At 37.4% G+C, this 15,507-nt stretch overlaps 1 protein-coding gene across 1 annotated transcript in view; it reads right to left on the minus strand.

The window, feature by feature from the left end:
• Positions 1-15,507, minus strand: part of ctnna2 (catenin (cadherin-associated protein), alpha 2) — a 298,901-nt gene that overhangs the window by 101,921 nt on the left and 181,473 nt on the right. The gene's annotated exons all lie outside the window — the stretch shown is intronic.

Raw genomic sequence — 15,507 nt, forward strand, 5'->3', positions numbered from 1 at the left:
AAGAATGACATGATGAATAATGTTGATTCCTAGATCCTGTTCTTAACAACTTTAATAGAGTGATGCCAATAGATAATGTAACCAGTGCTTTGTCACTCAGGATAAAAAGATTGAGGGTACAAAACAACACTTGCAAAGAATGCAATCCACATTACAAACCAAGCTAAGAAGTATCTGTATCATTCCTCTGAATTGAAGGCTCTTTTTACTACATATCATTTCCCCATTGCACCAACCACATGGCAGGAGTTCGGCAGTTTGTCAATCAGTTCATGACTTCGTAAACAAAAGGTGATTTAAGTAGGCTCTAGATTTCTAGGTTTGAAATTACTGGGGTGGAGAGAGAGAATTATGCAAAAACGTTTCTAGGCAGTTCGACACTGAGCGAAATGCACATAAATGCACACACGCACAAAGACGGCAAGAGAGGAGGTGAGGCTGCAAATGTTTCTCTCGTCAGAGGAATTAGCTGCCATTGTCTGCTGCCAGAGATAGTACGCTGCATTTTAATCAAGGTTGCAGTTTTAAATCCAGTGGGCTTATGATGTGATAACAATTGTGTGTTTTTCTTTTCCACTTCTGCTGTGCAGGGCTTGGGGATGCGTCATCACACCACATTACAGAGATCTGTCATACTTATCTAGCTATCTTTGCATTGTGCCAGAGGTCAATCTACACTATGTTATGATATAACACTTTATAACATGTATAGAGCTAAACAAGGTGGTCAGTTTCATGTCATGGTTCGTAAATTTGATACACTGAGGGACACTAAAAGGTGGCATTTTTTCTGTATATGCATGTGTAATGTTAACTTTATAGGGAGTAAAAAGAAAATTATTTTTTTATAATTGTATCAGCCTAAAAGCTAAATCCACCCGTACTTCTTAAAATTGTAAAAGTTATGTTATTCCATCCTTTGTCAGTTTGTCCCGGGTTGTGCGTTGCACTTTTCAGGGAAAAATCTACAAACAGCACTGGTGTCATTTGCTCCATATGCACAGTAGACAAACACCACCTGTCAACAACTATGACACACTAGCCACTGAAATACCCAGAGGGCATTGCAGCGGGATGTAAATTCCAAAGCCCGATTCGAACTTGCCAGTAAAACAATCTGCATGACAGATGCAAACCAACTGGTACCAAGTACGTTTTTTCTTTGTTTATTACAAATACTGTGATCTGTAAATGAAAAGCTCAAAAGACAAAACATCCCCCTACACTTATTTTGCGCTGTGGCATAATGGCTCAGTGGCTGGAGTTAGGATGTCCTCCATTTGTTCAGCACACACCCACAGACATGCATGTTAGGCAAGGCAAGGCAATGGCCTGAGGACTGGAGCTGAAGACCCCATGGGGATTATTACAGAACAACTCTCACAACCCCTTTAGTCATTATGAAGAGGTGTCTCTGTGCTTCCCTCTGTAAACACAGATGACACACCAACTTTGTATTGAATTCTAGGTGTGCCAGATATTTGTGCATTGTACTGACATAAAGAGAAAGATAGTTGTGCTCTACATTTGTAAATGTCTTAAAATAATACTAATTATACATTATTCACAAGCTCTAAAAGCTTGCCATCTACTGTGTTACTGCACAGTCTTTGTGCAGTCCTGTTACTCTGTGTAGACATGACAAATTGATCTGTCAGACAATCACTTTAGATGCTACTTGGACTGAATGCAGCAGCAGACACATTAAACACAGCCTTACGTGTTCTTGTTTCCACTTACTATAGCATTTAGTTCTCTTTTGCTCAAAGGTTTCTGAATGATTTCCATTTTTACAGGGTTTACATGTTTAATCTATTATGGGAATGGAGTAAAGAGTGAGGTCTGTACTTTATCTTTTTAATTTTAATCAACAATTCCCCTCAAGAGACAGAAAGAGAGAGAGAAACACCAGCAATTAATTTGTCCTACAAAAGATTGTCCGTGTAGCCAGAGCCTGATATAGCATATGCCTCTGTGCCACCAATCTTCACTGTCACCCAAAACCAATTAAAAAACATGGAAGAGCCAAACTGTTACACCTGGTGACATATTCCTTTCACACAACAAGTGTATTTTACTCAGAAACAACTCTGCAACAACGACTGCATTTTCGATCTCTTAGCTTGTCGTCGGGCAGACACGGCGCTTGGGGAACACGTCTCTGTGTTTACACTGCTTTGCTAGTTTGACGAGCTGGGAGGAATAACACCTTACTGGTACAAAATAGTACCCTACACCTCCGGCTTTGGAACAAACATGTCTGAGGATGTTTATCAAACGTGTTTGTGCATATGAAGAGAGAGGGAGGCCTTCAGTACTTTCACATATTTGTTGAGAGACCTCATTTGTAAACATTGTGAACACACTTCCCATGGAAGCTAATAGTCAAAGCGACGTGATCATTTGTTGGTGAACCTCCATGAAAAAAGGGCTATGACGGGGTATGATGAAATCATACATGGTGGCTGCTTTCTTGACATCATCATCTGACATATATTTCTGCAAAATGAGAATACCATTCTTAAGACTGGAAGAGTCTTTGGAAGTGCATTACATTTAGGAATGAAATGGCTCTTGACTATTTCATATTTGATCTGTAATCCACTGATTGAGGATTCACACATTGATTAATATGTCATAAATGCTGCTGGTGATTGGGATCTGGAACAGGTAGTCTGCAGACGGCCTTTCAAATTAACAGGTCTGACCATTTAAAATGTCTGACATTTTTGAATTTGTCAAATGCAGGAAGAAACAAAAGTCATCATAGGCCTGTTTTATCAAATGTCAAAGATAATTAGGCAACTTGTATTTTATTACGTCATTGTTGAGAGAAAATGATGAGGTCATAGTTAAGACAATCTTGTAATAATTAAGAGATGCTCATTGACAAGAATGAGATATAAAGTCGTATTACAAGATATGACTTAGTCACCAATTACCCTTGTCTTTTATTTGGTAAAAGCAATGAGCAGTCATATTGCACGTCTGAAATCTGCAACGCCTTTTTTGTCAAAGAAAGTTGTAGTGATATGTATGTTGTGTGTTTGTTTTGAAGTGATTCTAAAAATGTGGAAGGATGAAGGTTGTAAAGTCCACTACAAAGTCAAAAGACATATTTAGCAGACCTGGGTCACCTCCTGAAGTGTATGTAACGAATTTCAGCGTGTTCTTCAGCATCATGCAACTAGTTATTACTATCAAGGCGAGACATGAGTAAAAGAGAAAGAGAGCTCCAATGTACGCCACCACCTGTGGCTCTGCCACTAGATGAGCAGCAGGGAGGTACTTGGCATCAGCCTTTATGCCAGACCTTTTCTCTTAACATCATTTTTCAAACATCACTCCTCTTGATGTAAACAGTATTAACTGCTGCTGGCAAATGCATGGACATTTTCTGCACGGTGATTCCTGTATATGACTGTCTATCACAAAAAGAGCAATGGCAGGTATATTTCGATTAAAAACCCGCAGTTGATCAGAGGGTCATTTTATGTGCTATTTGTGGCAGATTGACAGAGGGACGCAGACTTGTGAGCAAATGCCTGAATCAATCTTTGCTTTGCAAGGAAAGCGAAAACACAGTGTCTAGGACATAATTACTGCATGTGTATTGCTAGCAAATAAAGTTATATTTGTGTGTAACACAATTAATCTCATTACAACTCAAGGTTTCAAGATGTTAAAACATAATGCGTTGAATGTGAAACAGCCCTTTTGTGTATTACAAGGTTCATCTGTCCTTTGTACTGCTCTCTAATAGTGTTTTATTTCAAGCTCTAAGCTAGGGTTCTTACCTTACCTTGCACTAGGGGCACAAGGGATAAATGCTAAAGTAATTTCATTACAAATTTACAAGTGTTTCAGCCTTTTGCATCAGAGACTCCTCTGTTTGTTGTATTTTGCTCTGCTTCATCCCAACATGAGAGAGACTAGTGGACACATGAAGGATGTAGAGGCTTGTTTGGCTCTGGATGAGGCAACATGCCAGGGTAGTCAGGGCCATCAAAAGTGGGGGCATGCTGCTCCAAAGAGCTGAGGTTTTGAAAATGGGTTTGGTGGCTCTCAGTGGGATTTCTGCGTCATCTGACAGCAGAACAAAGTTCCTTTGGCAGACAGAGAAGAGTCACAGGCACTCTTTGATGTAGTCTCTAAAGCCAAAAACATTAGCGCCCGAACATAAAGAAACATTAAGAAAAAAGGTTAAACCATGTAATTCAATTATATACTGTATATGGATAACCCCCACACATCAAACTTCGCAGATCTGGGTGAAAAACCAGTTGTCGCACTAGTAATGGTGGCGGGTGAAGAATTCTAATCTTGTTTATGTATAAAAGCATGTCTAACACAAAGCGTATCTGTGACATGGCAACATCTCTCTTTTTCTCTTTCTCTCTCTTTCTCTGTTTCTCTCTCTCTCTCTCTGTCTCTCTCTCTCTGTCTCTCTCTCTCTCTGTTTCTCTCTCTCTCTCTCTCTCTCTCTCTCTGTCTCTCTGTCTCGCTCTCTCTGTCTCTCTGTCTCGCTATCTCACACACACACACACACACACACACACACACACACACACACACACACACACACACACACACACACACACAAACTCTTGATAATTACCAGAGGTGTATCCAGAAGTTTAATTGGGATTTGGTCTGTTGGGGGTCTCTGTGGTTACTGTAAACCGTGAACCCGTTATTTTAGTATTGAGTAAAACGAAAATACTGCTATCACCTTTATTGACTAGAGTTGAAAAAAAACTATAAAAAAGTTATTAAATGTATTTATATCAACAGTAGTGGAGTGTAATTTACTAAATTTACTCAGATACTCTACTTACGTAGGCTATAATTTTGAAGTGGCCTAATTTTAGTATTGTAGTAGTACTTCCACATAATGCTACTCCTTTACATTTACTGAATAACATTAGTTACTTTGCAGATTCAGAAGTATAATTAAAAATATAATCAACTAATCAATTATTTTTGATAAAATTACCCAGCAGCATATAAAGCTAGTTAAATGAGACCCCCCCCCCTTTAACAGCTGCAGCATTAAAGTGATGGACACATTAATTATGATTCAATAAGATTATATATATTTTTCTAAAAATGCAACATTCTGCAAACCATAAGTAGCTTTACTTTTACTGATTGTAGCCTACTATAGTATATTTTGATGCTAATACTTTTGTACTTTTACTTGAGTAATATTTGAATGCTGGACTTATATATTTATTATTACTTATATATCAGTAACAAAGTATGTTACACAGTAGTATTATACGTATTAAAACGTTATTACTTCTTCCACCACTGTGTGTTAACATTAGTTTTTTAAATATTAAAAGGGTTTATTTTTAATTACACAATTTTCAGATACAGTTCATGCAGTGTAGTGCGTTCACTGTTCACCTTTCAATCATCTGCTGTTGTGTGTTTCTCTCTAGTAAACTGAGTTATTTACTGTTCGAGTTTGTTTTGGAGCCACCAAGTTAACTTGTTACCCTTCCATCTCCTTTGGAAAGATACAAAGATTAATTTGTTGTTATTTGAAATCTGGACTTGTGCGCTCTGCCATTTCTCCTCTACGCTTCAACTCAACTTCAACTTGTGAGTCGAGCACTGACCCTCAATTGAGGCTGATAATTATTGGTCCTTTACATTTCCAGTCTCTGTGGGCCCCTCATGCATCTTTTGAACCAACAACTGTACACAATAATCTGTCTCTGTTTATTAGGGTAGTCACTATTGACCTGTTCATATACACATAATATAAATTATATACAAATAAGTAATATAAAATAAATTATGTGATATGTTCTTAAGTCTGCACAGTTTGAAATTTCAACCTTTTCTCAACATACTGTAACCTACAATTACTGTGTGATACTTTTATAATGGTAAAATGTGGTTTGCTTTGAGTATCATGCTTTAGAGAACATTATATTCTTCATGTTTAAATATTAAGACAAAGTGTAATAATTCCATGTTAGTTTTCAACTGCATAATACAAGACCACAAACAAGACTTTGCTAGATTCATGTTTTATTTGCAGAAACAAAACAAAAACTGCTTCCCAATAAGTGCTAGCAAAAGCTTAGGCTTAAAAGCAAAATTATCAAAATGTAGGTTGCTTATAATAAGATGATCAATCTTGCAGTGATTGAAAATATCTAGTTTAATTATATTTCTAACATAATTTTACCACTTAAAAGAGAAAAAATAAAATAGGCATCAAATAAAACTTAAGATTGCAATGCATTTATTAATTCTAAACATGTCATGTAAGCTTAGGGAAAGGGGCTAAATATTGCTTCAAAGTTGAACTGTCTTAATTGCGAGGTCTGCGACACGTCAATGTCAAAAGATTGCTTTTAATGACTTTTAGCGGCCACTTTGAGCTCACCTTGTCTCACGTCCCTGGTGACATTATGAAGGGATGATGAGGAACCTGCCGCTGCTCCACTATCTGTGGTTGTTTCTGAGACGGAGGGCCATGTGTTTAACGATGTTAAGCTTTGCTTGGTAATGTTGATCGATATGTCATATGCCATTGTAGTTATGCTGACGAATTTATGTTATACAGGGCAAATGTGCTATAAGCTAGATTCCTGGCTGACTGCCTAAATTCTGCTGGTATTAGCTTAAACCATTCTTAAACTGTGTTGTGCAGGCAGAACTCTCATCTATGTATCTAAACTTTCCTCTCAAATTTGTTTTTGCTTCATATCAACCAAATGTTATTGACAGTTTTCTTTCTATTGCTAATTATTATGATCAGTAATAAAATTACATTCATAGGTTACTCAAACTCAGGCCTTTCAAAGGTGCCACCATTTTTTGTACATCTTCTCTATGCACATGTATACTACATACAAATATATGCATTCTGGGCAATTTGTTTACATGTCTTTGTTTTCTTGACAATTAGCTTTGTATGTCTAACTAACAAGTAGAGTATTTAACTTCTGTCATTCATTTATCAGTAATTTCTGCAGCACATATCTGTTGTTTACATCTACATGCTTGCTTAACACTTTGCTATCTTTTCCCTTTTCCACCACCATCACTTAAGCTAAGCTGTGATATTTTCTGCACATATCCAAATGTTTACTCGGTAAATACTTTATCAGGAACACATGCTAGTCAATGCAAATAGCAAACAATGTCACTGTAGCCTAAGGCTACATCCATTTCAAACGAAAACGATCTCCGTCCACACGACATTTCATCCATCGTTTCCGAAATGATCTCCGTCCACACCACACGCCTGAAAACGAATATCACGTGACTCTTCACGTACACTGGGCATGCGCCGATGTAAACAGGAAGTAGATTGTCGTATTTTGTAACTAAGCAACCAGAGTAATAAAGTAGTCTTTAATGATCTTAAGTACGTGTTTGATACTTAAGATCTTCCCTAAAATCTTCCTCTATAAACTCAAACAGATACAGTTCGTGGAAAGTTTAATACGTTTTATTTTTCAGACTTAACGTTAGTTACAGCGCTGCGGCTCTCTCTCTCCCTCTCTCCGCTCACTGATCTCTCTCTCTCTAACGCCGCTCACTGATCGCTACAATAACAGCTGTTTCCTCCGCAGATATGCAGACTTTAACTGGACAACAGCTGCTAGTAAAGACAACAAGGTCAGCAATGCCTGTAATCAGTTGTCCACGTTAAATTATCCTGGTAGTCGATCGCGGGTGTCTACGTCATAGTTTCCAAACTTATGCGTTTCCGTCCGTCCACACGAATACGCTACCCGGAGTTTTCAAAGTTATCTGGCTTTGGGATCGTTTCTAAACTCCTCCGTTTACGGCGCTCGAAAACGCCTGCGTAGTGTGGACGCTCAGTGTAAACGTAGCAAAACATATGCGTTTCCAAACAAAAACGGAGTAATGTGGATGTAGCCTAAGAGACAGGGTTCAGAGGCTCAGTCGCTCTCCAACCAAACATTACAATGGGGCTGATTGCCAGTGCCACACATGGAGGTTTCAGCATCTCAGAAGCAGCAATCCACCTGGAATGTTTGTATACTATAGTGCGAAGAGTTTGCAGAGAAAAGTGCAACAAATAAAAAGGAGTCAGGAGCAGTTCTGTGGGCAAAACACCAAGTCAATGAAAAGAAAGACAACAGCGAGGCCACAAGTGCACCAAGCAGCTTAGTGCATCTGGGGTATGGAAGGGAGCATTACTGAAGGTGCAAGCAATTTATCAAATGAAGATGCATAGAATAAGAGCAAAAGGCTATAGTGGACACATGATCAGTGAAACAGGGCAATACAATCTTGATTAATACTAAATACCATTGGGTGTAAAGAAGAGTTATCAAGTTATATGTGAGTTTTAAGAAAAAATATTAGCAAAATAATTACATTTTGCTCATATTTATTTGCTAATACAGTAACAACTGTTATGTACTATGTAATTTTATGAATATAGTGTATATCTTAAAATGCCTGTGTGGTTTAGAATATGTCAGCCAATTGAAATACAGAAAGCAGAGGACAGCTCAACATTATGCAGTAGCAATATGGACAATGTGATTGTCAAACGTTATGCCAAGGCCAGTCAGCATTGTTTTTTGGAATTTTCTGAAGTGGCAATGTCTTTTATCCAAACAACACTGAAGGCTTTGCAGTTCAAACAAAAAGAAAATATCCAGCATCAAAGAAGGTGAAGAGGCGAAAACAGCTGAAGGGGTCTTAGATATAAAGGATGGCGTCAAATATAAAGCGGTGGGTTAAAAAAAACAGCACAAACGTTTAGTTAAAGTTTTAAACATGTTGGCAGCTTGTGTTCAATAAAGAAAGTTGAAAACTGTTTTATGATGGCTGCCCAATTTACACAGTGCAGCGCATTATTGTTTGTGGTGGGAGAGAAACATAAAACTAGAAGCAATTTAAGATCATGCTGCTTTCAAAAGCCACCCCCAGATTTATTGGTACACTGTTTATTTCGTACCAACGATGATACACACTTTCTTTACTTTATCCATTTTTGCCTTTTCAGACACATTCTTGTTTCTCTTTCTTTCTCTCTTGATGAATACAGTATATATGCACATCCTAATGATCACATCACCATGGAAAAAGTATCAAAGCTTTGACAGGCTTGCCATCCATCTTGCTCTATAAATCCTCCATCCATACATCAAGCCAAACTTTCACCCACCTGTAAAGCCTCAAACATGGGAAAATCATGAGGATACGCTGTATTGACTTTTCTGTTTGAGCAGTCGACTGTGTTTACCGAAGCAAACTTTGTATCACATAATACATGCTTCAATGAGTTGTAACCCATAGTGATAGCCATGTTCCCCCTGTCACATGCTCCAGTGAACATTATGATGGTATGTTTTCCTGTTTGGTTTACCGTAGTTGCAGTTACTGTAGTATAACTTCCTTTAAATTCATAGGAAGATGGAGATCTCTTTTGTGTACCGTGAAGGAAACCTAGGATGAACACTAACACAAACCTTCACTGCGTTACTGTCTTCACATTTTTGATTTACTGTAGTTGATATATATCTGAGATAAGACTGTGATGGTAATAATTCAAAATGCCCATGGCTATCTCAAAAGATCTTTGAGTACATTTCCTCCACTACTAAATTCATCCTAAAATGCTGATTCTATAATGGGATTATGTCATCTAAAGTACTAAAGAAGATAGAAAATAACCACTAAAACTGAAATGAATAAGTGCAATGTTAACTCTCTGTCCACTTGTGACCCTTTTAAACTGAGAGAAACCTCCATCTGCTGGAGGGCGCACTCAATTGCAGATGCAGAATCATCTCTTGCTGTTTCCTCACCATACCACTTACAGCCACTCTATGGCATAAGTGTCTGCACCGACCCCCACCAGAATCCTTTCTCAGCTGCCCGTCAAAATGATCTCTGCAGCGGGCCAATTAGTCATCATCTGCCTTCTTTTTTTGGGTTCACACAGTCAAGCGTTCTCTGATCTCAATAAATGATTTGAATAATTTGCCTGTAGTCATAGATGCTGATAATTTGTGTCATTTTTGATCCCTCAAATCAATTCAGAACGCTGACATTACAACACAACCTCTAACCATTGTATCATAAAACATTTCCAAGATAAATTTCACATGTTTGATTATGCAACAACATCATATTCTAACAAAACCAGCAGCTTCAGATCAACATTGTCACAAACTGAACTGATCCATGACTGCTTGTCTTCTGAAAGTCAGTCAGATGTAGATCAACATGTTGAGTGTGCTGAGCAATGTTTTTTTCCCCTAAAAGGAGTGGACAGATGGAAAGCCAGTGAGGGACCTTGTTCTTGTTTTTATTTGTGTCTATTTTTTCTCAAAAGTAATGCTTGACTTTATATAATTGAAACATTATTGTTTCAGTATTGATCACCCACTAAGGGCTAAATAGCTTGGCTGGATAACAAAATATAAAAATGATCTGATCAACAACGCACAGATTAAAAGCTTCATGCTTTCCTTATTGTCAATAGACACAACTAGTCATAATGTCACATTTGAAATACTCTTAAATTAAAAAAAGTAATTCAGAGTCATGTGATTAGTCAAAAAATAGGTTATTTAAATGTATCAAACAAAACTTTGTGGTTAAAGCTCAAAATCATTAGTTGGTGCTAACTCCTTGTTGCGGCCGTGAATATCTGTAACCATCGGGAATTGCACCCGCGAGCTAGACTTTTTTTGCATGGAGTGTGTGATGCTTTATGTATTGCAAATATTCCACCACTTCCTGTTTCCACTATGGACACTAAAGATTGCATTATGCATTATGTTGCTCTATATAAAGTGTAGACCACATCATGTAAATGTAATTGTGTCACATTATGCTGATTTCCTGTTGCCAGTAGGTGGCACTATGACTCTGAATTGGCTCGTAGACATCCTCAAGCCATGACTTTTATCAAGAATGTCAAGTTCTGTCTAGAGTCCAGTGGAGTTACATCAGCTTGTTGTTTAATGGGGAATCAAGTTAAATGGCCGTTACACCACGGGTACGCCATTGCATGAAACGTAAAGCTTTCGATAACTTTTAATCACAAAGGTCTTTACATTATACTGACCAAATTTGAAGTCAATCCAATTAATACGATTGAGGAGTTCATTAAAGTACAGCACTTAGAAATGGCAAAAAATACACACAAAATAAAAAAATGGCTGACTTCTGGTTAATGGCTTTGTTTTCAATTGCGAGGAACGCGTTGCCACGGAAACAGCATTCAACGAAACAACAAACTTTTAGATTGTACTGACAACATTTTAAGTTGATCCGGTGAATTCCCAATGAGGAGTTCCTTAGTACAGAGCTGGATTAGTACTGGATATTTTTTGAGCATTTCTAAAAGAACGTTTCATGGGGAAAAATGTGTTGCCACGGCAAATTGTGTTCCACGAAAGGTTAAAAAGTTTAAAGGCTGGCATTATGAGTGGATCTGATTTAGTCTAGAGACCATAACTTTCCAACAGGTGGCACTATGACTATGATTCAAAATTGGCCTGTATGTCTTTAGGCCTGGAGTCTTAGGAAGATCTGACCATGTGAAGTTGAGTTACATCGATTTATTTGTTCATGGCAAAGGGTTAAAATTCACCGTACTTTCACATCACCGCCGTTTAACGAATTGATTAATAAATCAGGTTGAATCTCAAGGAGGTTTGTTAAAGTACAGTGCCTTGAAACGGTCCAAAAACTAAAATGGCCAACTTCCTGATGGGTTTACAGTATACCTCCAAGACGTACGTCTCACCATGTTACATATACCTACCAAATTTCATAAAGCTAGTCGATACGCAATGTCGGGGCTACTCAAAAGGGCGTGCTATCAAGCCTTTTTCTCGACACCCATATCAGACGGCTATTTTTGAAATAACTGACTCGTGTGTCAAATTTCAAGAGTTAGGCCTATATATATATATATATATATATATATATATATATATATATATATATTAGGGCTGGGCAAGTCAACGCGTTATTATGTGTGTGGGAGAAGTATAGATGAACAAAAGCAAGACAAGCTAAATGCCACAGCAAAGTGGATAGCTACAAATTGCAGGCCGATTAGTATTGTGGAAGATGTCGGTCTGAGGAACGTTCTCAAGGTGCGTTCACGTCGCGTTTGGTGTGAACGCACCTTTAGGATCGCAACGAATGATGGCACGTATGAGCCTCCCTCAAGACGCACCATCACGAGAAGAATACACAAGTTGTATGAAAAGGAGAGGACTAGCGATGGCGCTACACTGGAGACTACTGGACATCGCTGGGTGACCATAATCACCTCGGAGTTACAGTGCATTATATTGATGAACAGTGGGAGCTGCATTCACATGCTCTGACTGTCATGAAATCAGAAGACAGACATTTTGCTGAAACGTGCACAGAACATTGTATTCATGTTGCACAGCAGTGGAACGTTTCAAATAAAGTCAGCACACTTAAAACAGTGCAAGATATATAACTGCTACCGTGTAAAGGGAATAATGCTGTTAAAAAGCACCTTATTTGTTTAAAGTGTTTGCAAACCAAATGTTATTGCACTTTTGTTCATATAGCAGTAATTTTGAAATAAGTGTGCAATACACTACTTTTGAATTCATTATTGAATTTTGCGCATAACAATGCGATTAATCACATAAAATCATGTGATTAATCACAATTAAAAATGTTAATAGTTGCCCAGCACTAATATATATATATTGTATATAATAAGGAAACAACCGTTCCCTCCATTTCACACACAACGCCACAGCTACTTGCTGAAGGTAACAAATATACTGGACTATTTTGTTGACAACTTGGTTTCTTGTCTGTTTGATATGAAAAATGATGAGTTACCTTCAAACATAAACCCTGAACTGGAAGCTGATGATGTATGCTAACAGGGAAAATAATGAAGGTTACTCAAAGGTAACTCATTCAAAAATAAATACATTAAAAAATAAAATATCCTTATCAGCCATCAATCTGAAATATTGCTGAATCTGTTTATATGACTATGTTCATGTGAGTGGATCAGTAGGCATGTGTGTTTCACCCACAAATACACCGACACACACTTTCACTCACACTTGTGCTGACCTTAACTTCAAAGCAAAGAGCCAAAGCTCTTAAAGTCTTAAAACTGATGGTCTGGATACTCTCATCTCCTGTTCGCTGTGTCAAGTCATTACAGTGCACCAAGTCATTAGCTGATGGTGTAGTCATCCATTACAGCTAAGAGGGAATATAGCAAAGGCGAAGCAGTGAGGATTCCAACTTCAAAATGTACAGATCATGTGAAGGACAAGTGTTCTTTTTTTTCTTTGGTGCTAAATATATCTGTGTCACTGTCATACATTCACTCAATACTTCATTGTTTATGGTGTAATTCAAATATTGAATCAGATCTGGAGAGAGTACAGTTTCAGGTCAAATTCACTTAATAAATCAAAAAGTTCATGTCCATTTAAGCGTGTATAAATATTAGTTAATATTAGTTTGACTTGTCCATGAACTTCAAATGATGTCTCTTAGAAACAGAGCCCCACGGTTGTATGCCTCTACCAACCAGTAATGTAGGGGGTTACTGTCTGTCCAAAATGCCATCACACAATATTGTTGTCCTATTAGACATGTGTGTGAAATTGTAATAATTAGCATATCAATTCTTGAGTTAGGGCCAAAACATGTTTTTTGAGGTCACAGTGACTTTTGACCACCAAAACTCTAGTTGGTTCAGAACCTTGAATGCAAGTGGACATGTGTGCCAATTTCAAAGAAATTCCTTCAAGGCGTTCCTGAGATACTGCATTCACAAGATTGGGATGGAAGAAAGGTCATATTGACATTGTTCTTTGACCTTTTACCACCAAAATCAAATTGGTTATTCTTTGAATGTATGTGAACATTTTTGTCACATTTGAACAAATTTGCTCAAGGAAGCATAAAAATGGAAATCAGTTAACAGTGTATCAACCAAGTATACGTGGGAACAAATGTGGTTACTTATGCTGACTATAAGTGCAATGGCTGTGAGTTATTTTACTGTCAAGTAAACATTAAGCACTTTTTGTTGTGAGTATTGTGAAGTCCCTAGTGGTGAATGTAACATTTAAGGTTAAGCTGTTGAGTGCCAGAAAGGGTCAGAACAAAGTACAGGGTTGTTTGGCAAATGCAAATGACTATAATGGGGTCCAAATACCTTTGGAAACATGAAAGCATTTCTGATGTGCTGCATAAGAAAGCGTTTGGCAATACTTTATCATGTGTGAATCCGCTCAGGAGATATATATATATGTATATATATATACATATATATATATATATATATATATGTATATATATATATATATATATATATATATATATATATATATATATATATATATACATATATATAGTGTAACAGTCAGAACGGCCTGTGGTGATGTTGCAGTAATGGGTTATACCACTGGGTGGGGATTATTTCTGTTGGATGAAATACCGTCTAATCTTCTACCCAGCATTTTGAGGCTAACTCTCCTGATTTAGAACTTGATATATTTTACTCTTACATACACATATAGCTGAAGAGCTGAACCTAGACAAGGCATGGCTGTACAGTAAAATAAAGTAGAACTTTTGGAAAGCCATTTCTCAGTTAAACAGCTATTGAATGGTAAGTGAATGGTAACGGCATACTACCAGGTACAACAAAAACAACCACACTACAGTAAACACAAGCAGACAAACAGACGCTGTGACACGATAAACATCTGTTAAAACATGACACAAACCCTGGGCTTTTGCCTTCACTTGGTTTAGCCCAGTACAACAACCCCAGTTCCGAAGTAAAGGGAATGATGAACCAGTCGTGTAAAGCATCTTTGAGTATCTTTGTATACATTTTGATAATTCTATAATCTGTTAAAAAACAAAAGTAAAAACAACCAAATGAACAAGGAGGCCTGATGTCAAAGTTATTACATCTGTCAGTAAAAATGCATCAGAGAGGAAAAAAAGGTCAGATGGTACGAAACTTGGCTGATATGAGGAATGTAAGGTGCTGTCACAGCTCATTGTTCTTGCAAATGAATGGGAAAACGATGACAGGGCTAGGGTATGAGTCCATAAAAAAGCAAAGCAAGGCGAGAGCGGACCTTGAGAGAAGAATATTTATGTTATAGCTTAATGCTAATATTATGTGGCAAGCAATTACATCTGTATTCAGAATGGATAGCTTAGCCATAATTGACAATGGCATTAAATGCCAGGCCACAGGACAGTTTGATAAAATGAAGAACGTCATCCTGCAGTCTTGACTCACTATATTCTAGCCAACAATGTATAGAGATAGATTGATTTATTACACAAAGTCATATTTCAATTCCAAAGTTATAAAATGATGAGTACATTTAAATTGTATCAACATTACTGAAATCAATTTATTTTGTGTGTTGTGTGGATATGGTTGTGATCATCCGGGAGAATATGGTGATTCCTAATTATATTATTTCTTCTTTT

Source organism: Cebidichthys violaceus, unplaced genomic scaffold (assembly GCF_023349555.1).
Source record: "Cebidichthys violaceus isolate CVI_PGR_0920_01 unplaced genomic scaffold, fCebVio1.0.p SCAF_4, whole genome shotgun sequence".
Taxonomy (NCBI): Eukaryota; Metazoa; Chordata; class Actinopteri; order Perciformes; family Stichaeidae; genus Cebidichthys; species Cebidichthys violaceus.